Source organism: Thalia democratica, chromosome 5, assembly GCF_965202585.1.
Source record: "Thalia democratica chromosome 5, ktThaDemo2.hap1.1, whole genome shotgun sequence".
In the NCBI taxonomy this organism is placed as follows: domain Eukaryota; kingdom Metazoa; phylum Chordata; class Thaliacea; order Salpida; family Salpidae; genus Thalia; species Thalia democratica.
Window position 1 is genome coordinate 13,025,567 of NC_139169.1, and position 23,036 is coordinate 13,048,602.

Here is a 23,036-nt window from a genome sequence, read left to right on the forward strand (position 1 = left end):
AATCAACTAAAAATGCTCAGGTTGTGCTCACAGTGACCGTGTCCTGCTTTCCAGCAAGTTTTTGGGTGTGTCTGGTTGGGTGAGAAAACTGAAATTCTGTCGCTCAAGTGCTAAAATGGTCTTTTTCAAGTTTGACCCAAATACCAGGGAAGTTTGTTATTAAAAAGTATATTACTAGTTTGTAAGTGTGTGAAGTATTTTAAATAAAAAAATCGTTATTCATTTAATTTATTTTTTACTTACATTTTATTAAGTTTACAAAAAATTTCAGATAGACATAACTTACTTTTTCTTTCTACTTGTTTACTGTGAACATACTTCAAAATATAGTCAGATGAAAACGGCTTGTATTAAAACACCTGTAACTTATCTCTTAAAAAATGTGGAGACAGCGCCTACGGTCGGGTTTGAACCCGGGTTGCTTTCGTGAAAGCGCAACCAGTCAGTTAATATAATTCAGCTATGAGACATTGAAGTAACCGTTAGGCTAAGCTACCACACGCTAATAAGCTCATAAATTCATATATTAAATGAATTTTCACTTTTTACAACTTTAGTTTGAGTTAATTGAATTATTGACAGTTGATATGCTGAATATTTTTAATATAGTAAATTCTTTTCTCTTTCGAAACACGTTGATAGCTTAGTCAGCGTTTAAACATTGTTCGTTTGAACTCTTTTGTTTATTCTCCAAACTTGCTTTAAACATCTCTGAAAATTACAAAAGTACAAAACCGGGAAATTCCCCACTGTTAATACTAGAATGTCAAGCTGAAATTGACAGTTGTGCTGAGAAGTGACATTTTTCAAAATTGCGGCTGGTAGAAGGCTTGAAAGCTGGTCAAAAAGGTGCTCCTCGTCCTCCTCGTTCAAAAATACACAAAAAAAAAAAAAAAAATTTCAATTTGCTTAAAAATTTCAAAAGTTATGAGGTTTTAAGCTTTGCAAAGTTTGAGCTTGAAGAACAAACACAAAAAACATGATAAACCAGTTAAAAAATTGATGAAAGTGCATGAAAACTCGTCAGCACGTAGCTCAAGCATCAGTGTGCAAGTTAAAAAAAAACTTTTTCCGTTAGCTGTTAAAACAACGGAGTACAGAGGGGTGGCCCAAACAAGTAAAATGACAAAAAAATTGAAATTTACACATTAAGCTCAATAAAAAAAATTATGTTCACCAAAATCAACTAAAAATGCTCAGGTTGTGCTCACAGTGACCGTGTCCTGCTTTCCAGCAAGTTTTTGGGTGTGTCTGGTTGGGTGAGAAAACTGAAATTCTGTCGCTCAAGTGCTAAAATGGTCTTTTTCAAGTTTGACCCAAATACCAGGGAAGTTTGTTATTAAAAAGTATATTACTAGTTTGTAAGTGTGTGAAGTATTTTAAATAAAAAAATCGTTATTCATTTAATTTATTTTTTACTTACATTTTATTAAGTTTACAAAAAATTTCAGATAGACATAACTTACTTTTTCTTTCTACTTGTTTACTGTGAACATACTTCAAAATATAGTCAGATGAAAACGGCTTGTATTAAAACACCTGTAACTTATCTCTTAAAAAATGTGGAGACAGCGCCTACGGTCGGGTTTGAACCCGGGTTGCTTTCGTGAAAGCGCAACCAGTCAGTTAATATAATTCAGCTATGAGACATTGAAGTAACCGTTAGGCTAAGCTACCACACGCTAATAAGCTCATAAATTCATATATTAAATGAATTTTCACTTTTTACAACTTTAGTTTGAGTTAATTGAATTATTGACAGTTGATATGCTGAATATTTTTAATATAGTAAATTCTTTTCTCTTTCGAAACACGTTGATAGCTTAGTCAGCGTTTAAACATTGTTCGTTTGAACTCTTTTGTTTATTCTCCAAACTTGCTTTAAACATCTCTGAAAATTACAAAAGTACAAAACCGGGAAATTCCCCACTGTTAATACTAGAATGTCAAGCTGAAATTGACAGTTGTGCTGAGAAGTGACATTTTTCAAAATTGCGGCTGGTAGAAGGCTTGAAAGCTGGTCAAAAAGGTGCTCCTCGTCCTCCTCGTTCAAAAATACACAAAAAAAAAAAAAAAATTTCAATTTGCTTAAAAATTTCAAAAGTTATGAGGTTTTAAGCTTTGCAAAGTTTGAGCTTGAAGAACAAACACAAAAAACATGATAAACCAGTTAAAAAATTGATGAAAGTGCATGAAAACTCGTCAGCACGTAGCTCAAGCATCAGTGTGCAAGTTAAAAAAAAACTTTTTCCGTTAGCTGTTAAAACAACGGAGTACAGAGGGGTGGCCCAAACAAGTAAAATGACAAAAAAATTGAAATTTACACATTAAGCTCAATAAAAAAAAATATGTTCACCAAAATCAACTAAAAATGCTCAGGTTGTGCTCACAGTGACCGTGTCCTGCTTTCCAGCAAGTTTTTGGGTGTGTCTGGTTGGGTGAGAAAACTGAAATTCTGTCGCTCAAGTGCTAAAATGGTCTTTTTCAAGTTTGACCCAAATACCAGGGAAGTTTGTTATTAAAAAGTATATTACTAGTTTGTAAGTGTGTGAAGTATTTTAAATAAAAAAATCGTAATTCATTTAATTTATTTTTTACTTACATTTTATTAAGTTTACAAAAAATTTCAGATAGACATAACTTACTTTTTCTTTCTACTTGTTTACTGTGAACATACTTCAAAATATAGTCAGATGAAAACGGCTTGTATTAAAACACCTGTAACTTATCTCTTAAAAAATGTGGAGACAGCGCCTACGGTCGGGTTTGAACCCGGGTTGCTTTCGTGAAAGCGCAACCAGTCAGTTAATATAATTCAGCTATGAGCGTTGAAGTAACCGTTAGGCTAAGCTACCACACGCTAATAAGATCATAAATTCATATATTAAATGAATTTTCACTTTTTACAACTTTAGTTTGAGTTAATTGAATTATTGACAGTTGATATGCTGAATATTTTTAATATAGTAAATTCTTTTCTCTTTCGAAACACGTTGATAGCTTAGTCAGCGTTTAAACATTGTTCGTTTGAACTCTTTTGTTTATTCTCCAAACTTGCTTTAAACATCTCTGAAAATTACAAAAGTACAAAACCGGGAAATTCCCCACTGTTAATACTAGAATGTCAAGCTGAAATTGACAGTTGTGCTGAGAAGTGACATTTTTCAAAATTGCGGCTGGTAGAAGGCTTGAAAGCTGGTCAAAAAGGTGCTCCTCGTCCTCCTCGTTCAAAAATACACAAAAAAAAAAAAAAAAATTTCAATTTGCTTAAAAATTTCAAAAGTTATGAGGTTTTAAGCTTTGCAAAGTTTGAGCTTGAAGAACAAACACAAAAAACATGATAAACCAGTTAAAAAATTGATGAAAGTGCATGAAAACTCGTCAGCACGTAGCTCAAGCATCAGTGTGCAAGTTAAAAAAAAACTTTTTCCGTTAGCTGTTAAAACAACGGAGTACAGAGGGGTGGCCCAAACAAGTAAAATGACAAAAAAATTGAAATTTACACATTAAGCTCAATAAAAAAAAATATGTTCACCAAAATCAACTAAAAATGCTCAGGTTGTGCTCACAGTGACCGTGTCCTGCTTTCCAGCAAGTTTTTGGGTGTGTCTGGTTGGGTGAGAAAACTGAAATTCTGTCGCTCAAGTGCTAAAATGGTCTTTTTCAAGTTTGACCCAAATACCAGGGAAGTTTGTTATTAAAAAGTATATTACTAGTTTGTAAGTGTGTGAAGTATTTTAAATAAAAAAATCGTAATTCATTTAATTTATTTTTTACTTACATTTTATTAAGTTTACAAAAAATTTCAGATAGACATAACTTACTTTTTCTTTCTACTTGTTTACTGTGAACATACTTCAAAATATAGTCAGATGAAAACGGCTTGTATTAAAACACCTGTAACTTATCTCTTAAAAAATGTGGAGACAGCGCCTACGGTCGGGTTTGAACCCGGGTTGCTTTCGTGAAAGCGCAACCAGTCAGTTAATATAATTCAGCTATGAGCGTTGAAGTAACCGTTAGGCTAAGCTACCACACGCTAATAAGATCATAAATTCATATATTAAATGAATTTTCACTTTTTACAACTTTAGTTTGAGTTAATTGAATTATTGACAGTTGATATGCTGAATATTTTTAATATAGTAAATTCTTTTCTCTTTCGAAACACGTTGATAGCTTAGTCAGCGTTTAAACATTGTTCGTTTGAACTCTTTTGTTTATTCTCCAAACTTGCTTTAAACATCTCTGAAAATTACAAAAGTACAAAACCGGGAAATTCCCCACTGTTAATACTAGAATGTCAAGCTGAAAGTGACAGTTGTGCTGAGAAGTGACATTTTTCAAAATTGCGGCTGGTAGAAGGCTTGAAAGCTGGTCAAAAAGGTGCTCCTCGTCCTCCTCGTTCAAAAATACACAAAAAAAAAAAAAAAAATTTCAATTTGCTTAAAAATTTCAAAAGTTATGAGGTTTTAAGCTTTGCAAAGTTTGAGCTTGAAGAACAAACACAAAAAACATGATAAACCAGTTAAAAAATTGATGAAAGTGCATGAAAACTCGTCAGCACGTAGCTCAAGCATCAGTGTGCAAGTTAAAAAAAAACTTTTTCCGTTAGCTGTTAAAACAACGGAGTACAGAGGGGTGGCCCAAACAAGTAAAATGACAAAAAAATTGAAATTTACACATTAAGCTCAATAAAAAAAAATATGTTCACCAAAATCAACTAAAAATGCTCAGGTTGTGCTCACAGTGACCGTGTCCTGCTTTCCAGCAAGTTTTTGGGTGTGTCTGGTTGGGTGAGAAAACTGAAATTCTGTCGCTCAAGTGCTAAAATGGTCTTTTTCAAGTTTGACCCAAATACCAGGGAAGTTTGTTATTAAAAAGTATATTACTAGTTTGTAAGTGTGTGAAGTATTTTAAATAAAAAAATCGTTATTCATTTAATTTATTTTTTACTTACATTTTATTAAGTTTACAAAAAATTTCAGATAGACATAACTTACTTTTTCTTTCTACTTGTTTACTGTGAACATACTTCAAAATATAGTCAGATGAAAACGGCTTGTATTAAAACACCTGTAACTTATCTCTTAAAAAATGTGGAGACAGCGCCTACGGTCGGGTTTGAACCCGGGTTGCTTTCGTGAAAGCGCAACCAGTCAGTTAATATAATTCAGCTATGAGACATTGAAGTAACCGTTAGGCTAAGCTACCACACGCTAATAAGCTCATAAATTCATATATTAAATGAATTTTCACTTTTTACAACTTTAGTTTGAGTTAATTGAATTATTGACAGTTGATATGCTGAATATTTTTAATATAGTAAATTCTTTTCTCTTTCGAAACACGTTGATAGCTTAGTCAGCGTTTAAACATTGTTCGTTTGAACTCTTTTGTTTATTCTCCAAACTTGCTTTAAACATCTCTGAAAATTACAAAAGTACAAAACCGGGAAATTCCCCACTGTTAATACTAGAATGTCAAGCTGAAATTGACAGTTGTGCTGAGAAGTGACATTTTTCAAAATTGCGGCTGGTAGAAGGCTTGAAAGCTGGTCAAAAAGGTGCTCCTCGTCCTCCTCGTTCAAAAATACACAAAAAAAAAAAAAAAATTTCAATTTGCTTAAAAATTTCAAAAGTTATGAGGTTTTAAGCTTTGCAAAGTTTGAGCTTGAAGAACAAACACAAAAAACATGATAAACCAGTTAAAAAATTGATGAAAGTGCATGAAAACTCGTCAGCACGTAGCTCAAGCATCAGTGTGCAAGTTAAAAAAAAACTTTTTCCGTTAGCTGTTAAAACAACGGAGTACAGAGGGGTGGCCCAAACAAGTAAAATGACAAAAAAATTGAAATTTACACATTAAGCTCAATAAAAAAAATTATGTTCACCAAAATCAACTAAAAATGCTCAGGTTGTGCTCACAGTGACCGTGTCCTGCTTTCCAGCAAGTTTTTGGGTGTGTCTGGTTGGGTGAGAAAACTGAAATTCTGTCGCTCAAGTGCTAAAATGGTCTTTTTCAAGTTTGACCCAAATACCAGGGAAGTTTGTTATTAAAAAGTATATTACTAGTTTGTAAGTGTGTGAAGTATTTTAAATAAAAAAATCGTAATTCATTTAATTTATTTTTTACTTACATTTTATTAAGTTTACAAAAAATTTCAGATAGACATAACTTACTTTTTCTTTCTACTTGTTTACTGTGAACATACTTCAAAATATAGTCAGATGAAAACGGCTTGTATTAAAACACCTGTAACTTATCTCTTAAAAAATGTGGAGACAGCGCCTACGGTCGGGTTTGAACCCGGGTTGCTTTCGTGAAAGCGCAACCAGTCAGTTAATATAATTCAGCTATGAGACATTGAAGTAACCGTTAGGCTAAGCTACCACACGCTAATAAGCTCATAAATTCATATATTAAATGAATTTTCACTTTTTACAACTTTAGTTTGAGTTAATTGAATTATTGACAGTTGATATGCTGAATATTTTTAATATAGTAAATTCTTTTCTCTTTCGAAACACGTTGATAGCTTAGTCAGCGTTTAAACATTGTTCGTTTGAACTCTTTTGTTTATTCTCCAAACTTGCTTTAAACATCTCTGAAAATTACAAAAGTACAAAACCGGGAAATTCCCCACTGTTAATACTAGAATGTCAAGCTGAAATTGACAGTTGTGCTGAGAAGTGACATTTTTCAAAATTGCGGCTGGTAGAAGGCTTGAAAGCTGGTCAAAAAGGTGCTCCTCGTCCTCCTCGTTCAAAAATACACAAAAAAAAAAAAAAAATTTCAATTTGCTTAAAAATTTCAAAAGTTATGAGGTTTTAAGCTTTGCAAAGTTTGAGCTTGAAGAACAAACACAAAAAACATGATAAACCAGTTAAAAAATTGATGAAAGTGCATGAAAACTCGTCAGCACGTAGCTCAAGCATCAGTGTGCAAGTTAAAAAAAAACTTTTTCCGTTAGCTGTTAAAACAACGGAGTACAGAGGGGTGGCCCAAACAAGTAAAATGACAAAAAAATTGAAATTTACACATTAAGCTCAATAAAAAAAATTATGTTCACCAAAATCAACTAAAAATGCTCAGGTTGTGCTCACAGTGACCGTGTCCTGCTTTCCAGCAAGTTTTTGGGTGTGTCTGGTTGGGTGAGAAAACTGAAATTCTGTCGCTCAAGTGCTAAAATGGTCTTTTTCAAGTTTGACCCAAATACCAGGGAAGTTTGTTATTAAAAAGTATATTACTAGTTTGTAAGTGTGTGAAGTATTTTAAATAAAAAAATCGTTATTCATTTAATTTATTTTTTACTTACATTTTATTAAGTTTACAAAAAATTTCAGATAGACATAACTTACTTTTTCTTTCTACTTGTTTACTGTGAACATACTTCAAAATATAGTCAGATGAAAACGGCTTGTATTAAAACACCTGTAACTTATCTCTTAAAAAATGTGGAGACAGCGCCTACGGTCGGGTTTGAACCCGGGTTGCTTTCGTGAAAGCGCAACCAGTCAGTTAATATAATTCAGCTATGAGACATTGAAGTAACCGTTAGGCTAAGCTACCACACGCTAATAAGCTCATAAATTCATATATTAAATGAATTTTCACTTTTTACAACTTTAGTTTGAGTTAATTGAATTATTGACAGTTGATATGCTGAATATTTTTAATATAGTAAATTCTTTTCTCTTTCGAAACACGTTGATAGCTTAGTCAGCGTTTAAACATTGTTCGTTTGAACTCTTTTGTTTATTCTCCAAACTTGCTTTAAACATCTCTGAAAATTACAAAAGTACAAAACCGGGAAATTCCCCACTGTTAATACTAGAATGTCAAGCTGAAATTGACAGTTGTGCTGAGAAGTGACATTTTTCAAAATTGCGGCTGGTAGAAGGCTTGAAAGCTGGTTAAAAAGGTGCTCCTCGTCCTCCTCGTTCAAAAATACACAAAAAAAAAAAAAAATTTCAATTTGCTTAAAAATTTCAAAAGTTATGAGGTTTTAAGCTTTGCAAAGTTTGAGCTTGAAGAACAAACACAAAAAACATGATAAACCAGTTAAAAAATTGATGAAAGTGCATGAAAACTCGTCAGCACGTAGCTCAAGCATCAGTGTGCAAGTTAAAAAAAAACTTTTTCCGTTAGCTGTTAAAACAACGGAGTACAGAGGGGTGGCCCAAACAAGTAAAATGACAAAAAAATTGAAATTTACACATTAAGCTCAATAAAAAAAATTATGTTCACCAAAATCAACTAAAAATGCTCAGGTTGTGCTCACAGTGACCGTGTCCTGCTTTCCAGCAAGTTTTTGGGTGTGTCTGGTTGGGTGAGAAAACTGAAATTCTGTCGCTCAAGTGCTAAAATGGTCTTTTTCAAGTTTGACCCAAATACCAGGGAAGTTTGTTATTAAAAAGTATATTACTAGTTTGTAAGTGTGTGAAGTATTTTAAATAAAAAAATCGTTATTCATTTAATTTATTTTTTACTTACATTTTATTAAGTTTACAAAAAATTTCAGATAGACATAACTTACTTTTTCTTTCTACTTGTTTACTGTGAACATACTTCAAAATATAGTCAGATGAAAACGGCTTGTATTAAAACACCTGTAACTTATCTCTTAAAAAATGTGGAGACAGCGCCTACGGTCGGGTTTGAACCCGGGTTGCTTTCGTGAAAGCGCAACCAGTCAGTTAATATAATTCAGCTATGAGACATTGAAGTAACCGTTAGGCTAAGCTACCACACGCTAATAAGCTCATAAATTCATATATTAAATGAATTTTCACTTTTTACAACTTTAGTTTGAGTTAATTGAATTATTGACAGTTGATATGCTGAATATTTTTAATATAGTAAATTCTTTTCTCTTTCGAAACACGTTGATAGCTTAGTCAGCGTTTAAACATTGTTCGTTTGAACTCTTTTGTTTATTCTCCAAACTTGCTTTAAACATCTCTGAAAATTACAAAAGTACAAAACCGGGAAATTCCCCACTGTTAATACTAGAATGTCAAGCTGAAATTGACAGTTGTGCTGAGAAGTGACATTTTTCAAAATTGCGGCTGGTAGAAGGCTTGAAAGCTGGTTAAAAAGGTGCTCCTCGTCCTCCTCGTTCAAAAATACACAAAAAAAAAAAAAAATTTCAATTTGCTTAAAAATTTCAAAAGTTATGAGGTTTTAAGCTTTGCAAAGTTTGAGCTTGAAGAACAAACACAAAAAACATGATAAACCAGTTAAAAAATTGATGAAAGTGCATGAAAACTCGTCAGCACGTAGCTCAAGCATCAGTGTGCAAGTTAAAAAAAAACTTTTTCCGTTAGCTGTTAAAACAACGGAGTACAGAGGGGTGGCCCAAACAAGTAAAATGACAAAAAAATTGAAATTTACACATTAAGCTCAATAAAAAAAATTATGTTCACCAAAATCAACTAAAAATGCTCAGGTTGTGCTCACAGTGACCGTGTCCTGCTTTCCAGCAAGTTTTTGGGTGTGTCTGGTTGGGTGAGAAAACTGAAATTCTGTCGCTCAAGTGCTAAAATGGTCTTTTTCAAGTTTGACCCAAATACCAGGGAAGTTTGTTATTAAAAAGTATATTACTAGTTTGTAAGTGTGTGAAGTATTTTAAATAAAAAAATCGTTATTCATTTAATTTATTTTTTACTTACATTTTATTAAGTTTACAAAAAATTTCAGATAGACATAACTTACTTTTTCTTTCTACTTGTTTACTGTGAACATACTTCAAAATATAGTCAGATGAAAACGGCTTGTATTAAAACACCTGTAACTTATCTCTTAAAAAATGTGGAGACAGCGCCTACGGTCGGGTTTGAACCCGGGTTGCTTTCGTGAAAGCGCAACCAGTCAGTTAATATAATTCAGCTATGAGACATTGAAGTAACCGTTAGGCTAAGCTACCACACGCTAATAAGCTCATAAATTCATATATTAAATGAATTTTCACTTTTTACAACTTTAGTTTGAGTTAATTGAATTATTGACAGTTGATATGCTGAATATTTTTAATATAGTAAATTCTTTTCTCTTTCGAAACACGTTGATAGCTTAGTCAGCGTTTAAACATTGTTCGTTTGAACTCTTTTGTTTATTCTCCAAACTTGCTTTAAACATCTCTGAAAATTACAAAAGTACAAAACCGGGAAATTCCCCACTGTTAATACTAGAATGTCAAGCTGAAATTGACAGTTGTGCTGAGAAGTGACATTTTTCAAAATTGCGGCTGGTAGAAGGCTTGAAAGCTGGTCAAAAAGGTGCTCCTCGTCCTCCTCGTTCAAAAATACACAAAAAAAAAAAAAAAATTTCAATTTGCTTAAAAATTTCAAAAGTTATGAGGTTTTAAGCTTTGCAAAGTTTGAGCTTGAAGAACAAACACAAAAAACATGATAAACCAGTTAAAAAATTGATGAAAGTGCATGAAAACTCGTCAGCACGTAGCTCAAGCATCAGTGTGCAAGTTAAAAAAAAACTTTTTCCGTTAGCTGTTAAAACAACGGAGTACAGAGGGGTGGCCCAAACAAGTAAAATGACAAAAAATTGAAATTTACACATTAAGCTCAATAAAAAAAATTATGTTCACCAAAATCAACTAAAAATGCTCAGGTTGTGCTCACAGTGACCGTGTCCTGCTTTCCAGCAAGTTTTTGGGTGTGTCTGGTTGGGTGAGAAAACTGAAATTCTGTCGCTCAAGTGCTAAAATGGTCTTTTTCAAGTTTGACCCAAATACCAGGGAAGTTTGTTATTAAAAAGTATATTACTAGTTTGTAAGTGTGTGAAGTATTTTAAATAAAAAAATCGTTATTCATTTAATTTATTTTTTACTTACATTTTATTAAGTTTACAAAAAATTTCAGATAGACATAACTTACTTTTTCTTTCTACTTGTTTACTGTGAACATACTTCAAAATATAGTCAGATGAAAACGGCTTGTATTAAAACACCTGTAACTTATCTCTTAAAAAATGTGGAGACAGCGCCTACGGTCGGGTTTGAACCCGGGTTGCTTTCGTGAAAGCGCAACCAGTCAGTTAATATAATTCAGCTATGAGACATTGAAGTAACCGTTAGGCTAAGCTACCACACGCTAATAAGCTCATAAATTCATATATTAAATGAATTTTCACTTTTTACAACTTTAGTTTGAGTTAATTGAATTATTGACAGTTGATATGCTGAATATTTTTAATATAGTAAATTCTTTTCTCTTTCGAAACACGTTGATAGCTTAGTCAGCGTTTAAACATTGTTCGTTTGAACTCTTTTGTTTATTCTCCAAACTTGCTTTAAACATCTCTGAAAATTACAAAAGTACAAAACCGGGAAATTCCCCACTGTTAATACTAGAATGTCAAGCTGAAATTGACAGTTGTGCTGAGAAGTGACATTTTTCAAAATTGCGGCTGGTAGAAGGCTTGAAAGCTGGTCAAAAAGGTGCTCCTCGTCCTCCTCGTTCAAAAATACACAAAAAAAAAAAAAAAATTTCAATTTGCTTAAAAATTTCAAAAGTTATGAGGTTTTAAGCTTTGCAAAGTTTGAGCTTGAAGAACAAACACAAAAAACATGATAAACCAGTTAAAAAATTGATGAAAGTGCATGAAAACTCGTCAGCACGTAGCTCAAGCATCAGTGTGCAAGTTAAAAAAAAACTTTTTCCGTTAGCTGTTAAAACAACGGAGTACAGAGGGGTGGCCCAAACAAGTAAAATGACAAAAAAATTGAAATTTACACATTAAGCTCAATAAAAAAAATTATGTTCACCAAAATCAACTAAAAATGCTCAGGTTGTGCTCACAGTGACCGTGTCCTGCTTTCCAGCAAGTTTTTGGGTGTGTCTGGTTGGGTGAGAAAACTGAAATTCTGTCGCTCAAGTGCTAAAATGGTCTTTTTCAAGTTTGACCCAAATACCAGGGAAGTTTGTTATTAAAAAGTATATTACTAGTTTGTAAGTGTGTGAAGTATTTTAAATAAAAAAATCGTTATTCATTTAATTTATTTTTTACTTACATTTTATTAAGTTTACAAAAAATTTCAGATAGACATAACTTACTTTTTCTTTCTACTTGTTTACTGTGAACATACTTCAAAATATAGTCAGATGAAAACGGCTTGTATTAAAACACCTGTAACTTATCTCTTAAAAAATGTGGAGACAGCGCCTACGGTCGGGTTTGAACCCGGGTTGCTTTCGTGAAAGCGCAACCAGTCAGTTAATATAATTCAGCTATGAGACATTGAAGTAACCGTTAGGCTAAGCTACCACACGCTAATAAGCTCATAAATTCATATATTAAATGAATTTTCACTTTTTACAACTTTAGTTTGAGTTAATTGAATTATTGACAGTTGATATGCTGAATATTTTTAATATAGTAAATTCTTTTCTCTTTCGAAACACGTTGATAGCTTAGTCAGCGTTTAAACATTGTTCGTTTGAACTCTTTTGTTTATTCTCCAAACTTGCTTTAAACATCTCTGAAAATTACAAAAGTACAAAACCGGGAAATTCCCCACTGTTAATACTAGAATGTCAAGCTGAAATTGACAGTTGTGCTGAGAAGTGACATTTTTCAAAATTGCGGCTGGTAGAAGGCTTGAAAGCTGGTTAAAAAGGTGCTCCTCGTCCTCCTCGTTCAAAAATACACAAAAAAAAAAAAAAATTTCAATTTGCTTAAAAATTTCAAAAGTTATGAGGTTTTAAGCTTTGCAAAGTTTGAGCTTGAAGAACAAACACAAAAAACATGATAAACCAGTTAAAAAATTGATGAAAGTGCATGAAAACTCGTCAGCACGTAGCTCAAGCATCAGTGTGCAAGTTAAAAAAAAACTTTTTCCGTTAGCTGTTAAAACAACGGAGTACAGAGGGGTGGCCCAAACAAGTAAAATGACAAAAAAATTGAAATTTACACATTAAGCTCAATAAAAAAAATTATGTTCACCAAAATCAACTAAAAATGCTCAGGTTGTGCTCACAGTGACCGTGTCCTGCTTTCCAGCAAGTTTTTGGGTGTGTCTGGTTGGGTGAGAAAACTGAAATTCTGTCGCTCAAGTGCTAAAATGGTCTTTTTCAAGTTTGACCCAAATACCAGGGAAGTTTGTTATTAAAAAGTATATTACTAGTTTGTAAGTGTGTGAAGTATTTTAAATAAAAAAATCGTTATTCATTTAATTTATTTTTTACTTACATTTTATTAAGTTTACAAAAAATTTCAGATAGACATAACTTACTTTTTCTTTCTACTTGTTTACTGTGAACATACTTCAAAATATAGTCAGATGAAAACGGCTTGTATTAAAACACCTGTAACTTATCTCTTAAAAAATGTGGAGACAGCGCCTACGGTCGGGTTTGAACCCGGGTTGCTTTCGTGAAAGCGCAACCAGTCAGTTAATATAATTCAGCTATGAGACATTGAAGTAACCGTTAGGCTAAGCTACCACACGCTAATAAGCTCATAAATTCATATATTAAATGAATTTTCACTTTTTACAACTTTAGTTTGAGTTAATTGAATTATTGACAGTTGATATGCTGAATATTTTTAATATAGTAAATTCTTTTCTCTTTCGAAACACGTTGATAGCTTAGTCAGCGTTTAAACATTGTTCGTTTGAACTCTTTTGTTTATTCTCCAAACTTGCTTTAAACATCTCTGAAAATTACAAAAGTACAAAACCGGGAAATTCCCCACTGTTAATACTAGAATGTCAAGCTGAAATTGACAGTTGTGCTGAGAAGTGACATTTTTCAAAATTGCGGCTGGTAGAAGGCTTGAAAGCTGGTTAAAAAGGTGCTCCTCGTCCTCCTCGTTCAAAAATACACAAAAAAAAAAAAAAATTTCAATTTGCTTAAAAATTTCAAAAGTTATGAGGTTTTAAGCTTTGCAAAGTTTGAGCTTGAAGAACAAACACAAAAAACATGATAAACCAGTTAAAAAATTGATGAAAGTGCATGAAAACTCGTCAGCACGTAGCTCAAGCATCAGTGTGCAAGTTAAAAAAAAACTTTTTCCGTTAGCTGTTAAAACAACGGAGTACAGAGGGGTGGCCCAAACAAGTAAAATGACAAAAAAATTGAAATTTACACATTAAGCTCAATAAAAAAAATTATGTTCACCAAAATCAACTAAAAATGCTCAGGTTGTGCTCACAGTGACCGTGTCCTGCTTTCCAGCAAGTTTTTGGGTGTGTCTGGTTGGGTGAGAAAACTGAAATTCTGTCGCTCAAGTGCTAAAATGGTCTTTTTCAAGTTTGACCCAAATACCAGGGAAGTTTGTTATTAAAAAGTATATTACTAGTTTGTAAGTGTGTGAAGTATTTTAAATAAAAAAATCGTTATTCATTTAATTTATTTTTTACTTACATTTTATTAAGTTTACAAAAAATTTCAGATAGACATAACTTACTTTTTCTTTCTACTTGTTTACTGTGAACATACTTCAAAATATAGTCAGATGAAAACGGCTTGTATTAAAACACCTGTAACGTATCTCTTAAAAAAATGTGGAGACAGCGCCTACGGTTGGGTTTGAACCCGGGTTGCTTTCGTGAAAGCGCAACCAGTCAGTTAATATGATTCAGCTATGAGACATTGAAGTAACCGTTAGGCTAAGCTACCACACGCTAGAGAGCTCATAAATTCATATATTAAATGAATTTTCACTTTTTTCAACTTTAGCTTGAGTTTATTGAGAGTTGATGTGCTGAATAGTTTTTATATAGTAAACTATTTTCTCTTTTGAAAATCGTTGAAGACTTAGTCAAAGTTTAAACATTGATCGTTTGAACTCTCTTGTTTATTCTCCGAAGTTGCTTTAAATATCTCTGAAAATTACAAAAATCACAAAACCGGGAAATTCCCCATTGTTAATACTAGAATATCAAGCTGAAGTTGACAGTTGTGTTGAAATGTGACATTTTAATAAATTGTGGCTAGTAGAAGGTTTAAAAGATGGTCAAACATGTGCTCCTCGGCTTCCACGTGCAAAAATACACAAAAAAAAAAAAAAAAAATCAATTTGCTTTAAATTTCAAAAGTTATGAGGTTTTAAGCTTTACAAAGATTGAGGTTGCAGAACAAACACAAAAAAACATAATAAACCAGTTAAAAATTGACTAAAGTGCATGGAAACTTGTCAGCACGTAGCTTAAGCATCAGTGTGCAAGTTAAAATAAACTTTTTTCATTAGCTGTTAAAACAACGGAGTACAAAGGGGTGGCCCAAACAAGTAAAATGACATAATTTACACATAAAAGGTTAATAAAAAAAATTCTGTTCATCAAAATCAACTAAAAATGCTCAGGTTGTGCTCGCAACGACCATGTCCTGCTTTCCAACAAGTTTTTGGGCGTGCTTGGTTGGGTGAGAAAAGTGAAATTCAACCGCTCAAGTGCCATAATGGCCTATTTTAAAATTGGCCCAAAGACCAGGGACGTTTAGTGTTAAAAACTAAAATAGTTTTAATTAATTTATAAGTTGGTTTAAAATTGTTGTTGAAAAATGTTTTATTTATGTTTTTTTTTTGTACATTTTTTATAGTTACTCACAGTTTTAGTAAATTTTGCAAAATATTTTAAATAGACATAATCTAACAAGCTATTTCTTTTTACTTGTTTACTTTACAAAATCATCAGTTTACAATTTTAAAAACGTTTAAGTAAGCTTACAAACTTTATAATTTAAAATGTCTCTATAAACTTTTGTAAGTATCTATTTCTATCCACTATAGTTAGTAAAATGTACAAGAACTATAAAACACCTTCAACAACATACTTTAAATTTGATCAGATGAAAAAAGCTTATATTTTAAAGACCTGTTAATTATTTAATAAAAAATGTGGAGACAGCGCCTACGGTCGGGTTTGAACCCAGGTTGCTACACTTTCGTGAAAACGCAACCAGTGCTGATACAATTCTCATTATAGACATTGAAGTAACCGTTAGGCTAAGCTACCACACGTTAATGAGCTCATAAGTTCATATTTGAAATGAATAAAACTATCCTTTATTTCCTTTTTTAAACTTTAGTTTAAGTTTATTGAATTATTGAGAGTTAACATGCACAATAGTTTTTGTATAGTAAATGCTTTTCTTTTTGAAAATCGTTGAAGACTTAGTCAACGTTTAAACATTGATCGTTTGAACTCGTTTCATAATATAATCAGATGAAAAAGGCTTGTATTAAAACACCTGTAACGTATCTCTTAAAAAAATGTGGAGACAGCGCCTACGGTTGGGTTTGAACCCGGGTTGCTTTCGTGAAAGCGCAACCAGTCAGTTAATATGATTCAGCTATGAGACATTGAAGTAACCGTTAGGCTAAGCTACCACACGCTAGAGAGCTCATAAATTCATATATTAAATGAATTTTCACTTTTTTCAACTTTAGCTTGAGTTTATTGAGAGTTGATGTGCTGAATAGTTTTTATATAGTAAACTATTTTCTCTTTTGAAAATCGTTGAAGACTTAGTCAAAGTTTAAACATTGATCGTTTGAACTCTCTTGTTTATTCTCCGAAGTTGCTTTAAATATCTCTGAAAATTACAAAAATCACAAAATCGGGAAATTCCCCATTGTTAATACTAGAATATCAAGCTGAAGTTGACAGTTGTGTTGAAATGTGACATTTTAATAAATTGTGGCTAGTAGAAGGCTTAAAAGATGGTCAAACATGTGCTCCTCGGCTTCCACGTGCAAAAATACAAAAAAAAAAAAAAAAAAAATCAATTTGCTTAAAATTTCAAAAGTTATGAGGTTTTAAGCTTTACAAAGTTTGAGCTTGAAGAACAAACACATAAAACATAATAAACCAGTTAAAAATTGACTAAAGTGCATGGAAACTTGTCAGCACGTAGCTTAAGCATCAGTGTGCAAGTTAAAAAAAACTTTTTCCATTAGCTGTTAAAACAACGGAGTACAAAGGGGTGGCCCAAACAAGTAAAATGACATAATTTACACATAAAAGGTTAATAAAAAAAATTCTGTTCATCAAAATCAACTAAAAATGCTAAGGTTGTGCTCGCAACGACCATGTCCTGCTTTCCAACAAGTTTTTGGGCGTGCTTGGTTGGGTGAGAAAAGTGAAATTCAACCGCTCAAGTGCCATAATGGCCTATTTTATAATTGGCCCAAAGACCAGGGACGTTTAGTGTTAAAAACTAAAATAGTTTTAATTAATTTATAAGTTGGTTTAAAATTGTTGTTGAAAAATGTTTTATTTATGTTTTTTTTTTGTACATTTTTTATAGTTACTCACAGTTTTAGTAAATTTTGCAAAATATTTTAAATAGACATAATCTAACAAGCTATTTCTTTTTACTTGTTTACTTTACAAAATCATCAGTTTACAATTTTAAAAACGTTTAAGTAAGCTTACAAACTTTATAATTTAAAATGTCTCTATAAACTTTTGTAAGTATCTATTTCTATCCACTATAGTTAGTAAAATGTACAAGAACTATAAAACACCTTCAACAACATACTTTAAATTTGATCAGATGAAAAAAGCTTATATTTAAAAGACCTGTTAATTATTTAATAAAAAATGTGGAGACAGCGCCTACGGTCGGGTTTGAACCCAGGTCGCTACACTTTCGTGAAAACGCAACCAGTGCTGATATAATCCTCATTATTGACATTGAAGTAACAGTTAGGCTAAGCTACCACACGTTAATGAGCTCATAAATTCATGTTTGAAATGAATAAAACTATCCTTTATTTCCTTTTTTAAACTTTAGTTTGAGTTTATTGAATTATTGAGAGTTAACATGCAGAATAGTTTTTGTATAGTAAACTATTTTCTCTTTTGAAAATCGTTGAAGACTTCGTCAACGTTTAAACATTGATCGTTTGAACTCGTTTCATAATATAATCAGATGAAAAAGGCTTGTATTAAAACACCTGTAACGTATCTCTTAAAAAAATGTGGAGACAGCGCCTACGGTTGGGTTTGAACCCGGGTTGCTTTCGTGAAAGCGCAACCAGTCAGTTAATATGATTCAGCTATGAGACATTGAAGTAACCGTTAGGCTAAGCTACCACACGCTAGAGAGCTCATAAATTCATATATTAAATGAATTTTCACTTTTTTCAACTTTAGCTTGAGTTTATTGAGAGTTGATGTGCTGAATAGTTTTTATATAGTAAACTATTTTCTCTTTTGAAAATCGTTGAAGACTTAGTCAACGTTTAAACATTGATCGTTTGAACTCTCTTGTTTATTCTCCGAAGTTGCTTTAAATATCTCTGAAAATTACAAAAATCACAAAACCGAGAAATTCCCCATTGTTAATACTAGAATGTCAAGCTGAAGTTGACAATTGTGTTGAAATGTGACATTTTAATAAATTGTGGCTAGTAGAAGGCTTAAAAGATGGTCAAACATGTGCTCCTCGGCTTCCACGTGCAAAAATACACAAAAAAAAAAAATTCAATTTGCTTAAAATTTCAAAAGTTATGAGGTTTTAAGCTTTACAAAGATTGAGGTTGCAGAACAAACACAAAAAAACATAATAAACCAGTTAAAAATTGACTAAAGTGCATGGAAACTTGTCAGCACGTAGCTTAAGCATCAGTGTGCAAGTTAAAAAAAACTTTTTCCATTAGCTGTTAAAACAACGGAGTACAAAGGGGTGGCCCAAACAAGTAAAATGACATAATTTACACATTAAAGGTTAATAAAAAAAATTCTGTTCATCAAAATCAACTTAAAACTTTAAGGTTTTGCTCGCAACGACCATGTCCTGCTTTCCAACAAGTTTTTGGGCGTGCTTGGTTGGGTGAGAAAAGTGAAATTCAACCGCTCAAGTGCCATAATGGCCTATTTTAAAATTGGCCCAAAGACAAGGGACGTTTAGTGTTAAAAACTAAAATAGTTTTAATTAATTTATAAGTTGGTTTAAAATTGTTGTTGAAAAATGTTTTATTTATGTTTTTTATTTGTACTTTTTTTATAGTTACTCACAGTTTTAGTAAATTTTGCAAAATATTTTAAATAGACATAATCTAACAAGCTATTTCTTTTTACTTGTTTACTTTACAAAATCATCAGTTTACAATTTTAAAAACGTTTAAGTAAGCTTACAAACTTTATAATTTAAAATGTCTCTATAAACTTTTGTAAGTATCTATTTCTATCAACTATAGTTAGTAAAATGTACAAGAACTATAAAACAACTTCAACAACATACTTTAAATTTGATCAGATGAAAAAAGCTTATATTTAAAAGACCTGTTAATTATTTAATAAAAAATGTGGAGACAGCGCCTACGGTCGGGTTTGAACCCAGGTTGCTACACTTTCGTGAAAACGCAACCAGTGCTGATATAATCCTCATTAAAGACATTGAAGTAACCGCTAGGCTAAGCTACCACACGTTAATGAGCTCATAAGTTCATATTTGAAATGAATAAAACTATCCTTTATTTCCTTTTTTAAACTTTAGTTTGAGTTTATTGAATTATTGAGAGTTAACATGCAGAATAGTTTTTGTATAGTAAATGCTTTTCTTTTTTAAAATCGTTGAAGACTTAGTCAACGTTTAAACATTGATCGTTTGAACTCGTTTCATAATATAATCAGATGAAAAAGGCTTGTATTAAAACACCTGTAACTTATCTCTTAAAAAAATGTGGAGACAGCGCCTACGGTTGGGTTTGAACCCGGGTTGCTTTCGTGAAAGCGCAACCAGTCAGTTAATATGATTCAGCTATGAGACATTGAAGTAACCGTTAGGCTAAGCTACCACACGCTAGAGAGCTCATAAATTCATATATTAAATGAATTTTCACTTTTTTCAACTTTAGCTTGAGTTTATTGAGAGTTGATGTGCTGAATAGTTTTTATATAGTAAACTATTTTCTCTTTTGAAAATCGTTGAAGACTTAGTCAACGTTTAAACATTGATCGTTTGAACTCTATTGTTTATTCTCCGAAGTTGCTTTAAATATCTCTGAAAATTACAAAAATCACAAAACCGGGAAATTCCCCATTGTTAATACTAGAATGTCAAGCTGAAGTTGACAGTTGTGTTGAAATGTGACATTTTAATAAATTGTGGCTAGTAGAAGGCTTAAAAGATGGTCAAACATGTGCTCCTCGGCTTCCACGTGCAAAAATACACAAAAAAAAAATCAATTTGCTTAAAATTTCAAAAGTTATGAGGTTTTAAGCTTTACAAAGATTGAGGTTGCAGAACAAACACAAAAAAACATAATAAACCAGTTAAAAATTGACTAAAGTGCATGGAAACTTGTCAGCACGTAGCTTAAGCATCAGTGTGCAAGTTAAAAAAAACTTTTTCCATTAGCTGTTAAAACAATGGAGTACAAAGGGGTGGCCCAAACAAGTAAAATGACATAATTTACACATAAAAGGTTAATAAAAAAAATTCTGTTCATCAAAATCAACTAAAAATGCTCAGGTTGTGCTCGCAACGACCATGTCCTGCTTTCCAACAAGTTTTTGGGCGTGCTTGGTTGGGTGAGAAAAGTGAAATTCAACCGCTCAAGTGCCATAATGGCCTATTTTAAAATTGGCCCAAAGACCAGGGACGTTTAGTGTTAAAAACTAAAATAGTTTTAATTAATTTATAAGTTGGTTTAAAATTGTTGTTGAAAAATGTTTTATTTATGTTTTTTATTTGTACTTTTTTTATAGTTACTCACAGTTTTAGTAAATTTTGCAAAATATTTTAAATAGACATAATCTAACAAGCTATTTCTTTTTACTTGTTTACTTTACAAAATCATCAGTTTACAATTTTAAAAACGTTTAAGTAAGCTTACAAACTTTATAATTTAAAATGTCTCTATAAACTTTTGTAAGTATCTATTTCTATCCACTATAGTTAGTAAAATGTACAAGAACTATAAAACACCTTCAACAACATACTTTAAATTTGATCAGATGAAAAAAGCTTATATTTAAAAGACCTGTTAATTATTTAATAAAAAATGTGGAGACAGCGCCTACGGTCGGGTTTGAACCCAGGTTGCTACACTTTCGTGAAAACGCAACCAGTGCTGATATAATCCTCATTATTGATATTGAAGTAACCGTTAGGCTAAGCTACCACACGTTAATGAGCTCATAAATTCGTGTTTGAAATGAATAAAACTATCCTTTATTTCCTTTAAAAACTTTAGTTTGAGTTTATTGAATTATTGAGAGTTAACATGCAGAATAGTTTTTGTATAGTAAACTATTTTCTCTTTTGAAAATCGTTGAAGACTTCGTCAACGTTTAAACATTGATCGTTTGAACTCGTTTCATAATATAATCAGATGAAAAAGGCTTGTATTAAAACACCTGTAACTTATCTCTTAAAAAAATGTGGAGACAGCGCCTACGGTTGGGTTTGAACCCGGGTTGCTTTCGTGAAAGCGCAACCAGTCAGTTAATATAATTCAGCTATGAGACATTGAAGTAACCGTTAGGCTAAGCTACCACACGCTAGAGAGCTCATAAATTCATATATTAAATGAATTTTCACTTTTTTCAACTTTAGCTTGAGTTTATTGAGAGTTGATGTGCTGAATAGTTTTTATATAGTAAACTATTTTCTCTTTTGAAAATCGTTGAAGACTTAGTCAACGTTTAAACATTGATCGTTTGAACTCTCTTGTTTATTCTCCGAAGTTGCTTTAAATATCTCTGAAAATTACAAAATCACAAAACCGGGAAATTCCCCACTGTTAATACTAGAATGTCAAGCTGAAGTTGACAGTTGTGTTGAAATGTGACATTTTTCTAAATTGTGGCTAGTAGAAGGCTTGAAAGATGGTCAAACATGTGATCCTCGGCTTCCACGTGCAAAAACACAAAAAAAAAAAAAATTTCAATTTGCTTAAAAGTTTCAAAAGTTATGAGGTTTTAAGCTTTACAAAGATTGAGGTTGAAGAACAAACACAAAAAAACATAATAAACCAGTTAAAAATTGACGAAAGTGCATGGAAACTTGTCAGCACGTAGCTTAAGCATCAGTGTGCAAGTTAAAAAAAACTTTTTCCGTTAGCTGTTAAAACAACGGAGTACAAAGGGGTGGCCCAAACAAGTAAAATGACATAATTTACACATTAAAGGTTAATAAAAAAAATTCTGTTCATCAAAATCAACTAAAAACTTAAAGGTCGTGCTCGCAACGACCATGTCCTGCCGTCCAACAAGTTTTTTGGTGTGTTGGGTCGGGTGAGAAAAGTGAAATTCTGCCGCTCAAGTGCTAAAATGGCCTTTTTCAAGTTTGACCCAAATACCAGGGAAGTTTATTTTTTTTAAATATATTACTAGTTTATAAGTGTGTGAAATATTTTAAATAGAAAAATCTTTATTTATTTAATTGTTTTTTTTTAAGTTGTGAGTTACTTACATTTTATTAAGTTTGCAAAATATTTCACATAGATTTAACTTACTTTTTCTTTCTACTCGTTTACTGTGAACATACTTTAAAATATAGTCAGATGGATAAGGCTTGTATTAAAACACCTGTAACTTATCTCTTAAAAAAATGTGGAGACAGCGCCTACGGTTGGGTTTGAACCCAGGTTGCTTTCGTGAAAGCGCAACCAGTCGTAATATAATTCCATTTTTGACATTGAAGTAACCGTTAGGCTAAGCTACCACACGTTAATGAGCTCATAAATTCATATATTAAATGAAATTTCACTTTTTTAAACTTTAGTTTAAGTTTATTGAATTATTGAGAGTTGATATGCTTTTTAGTTTTTATAACCATTATATTTATATAGTAATTTTCTCTTTTGAAAATTGTTGATGCTTTAGTCAAAGTTTAAACATTGATCGTTTGAAGTCTCTTGTTTATTCTCCCAAGTTGCTTTGAACATGTTTGAAAATTACAAAAGTAACAAAACCGGGAAACTACCCATTGTTAATACTTGAATGTCAAGCTGAAATTGACAGTTGTGCTGAAAAAACAAATTTTCAAAATTGCGGCTGGTAGAAGGCTTGAAAGTTGGTCAAACATGTGCTCATCGGCTTCCACGTGCAAAAATAC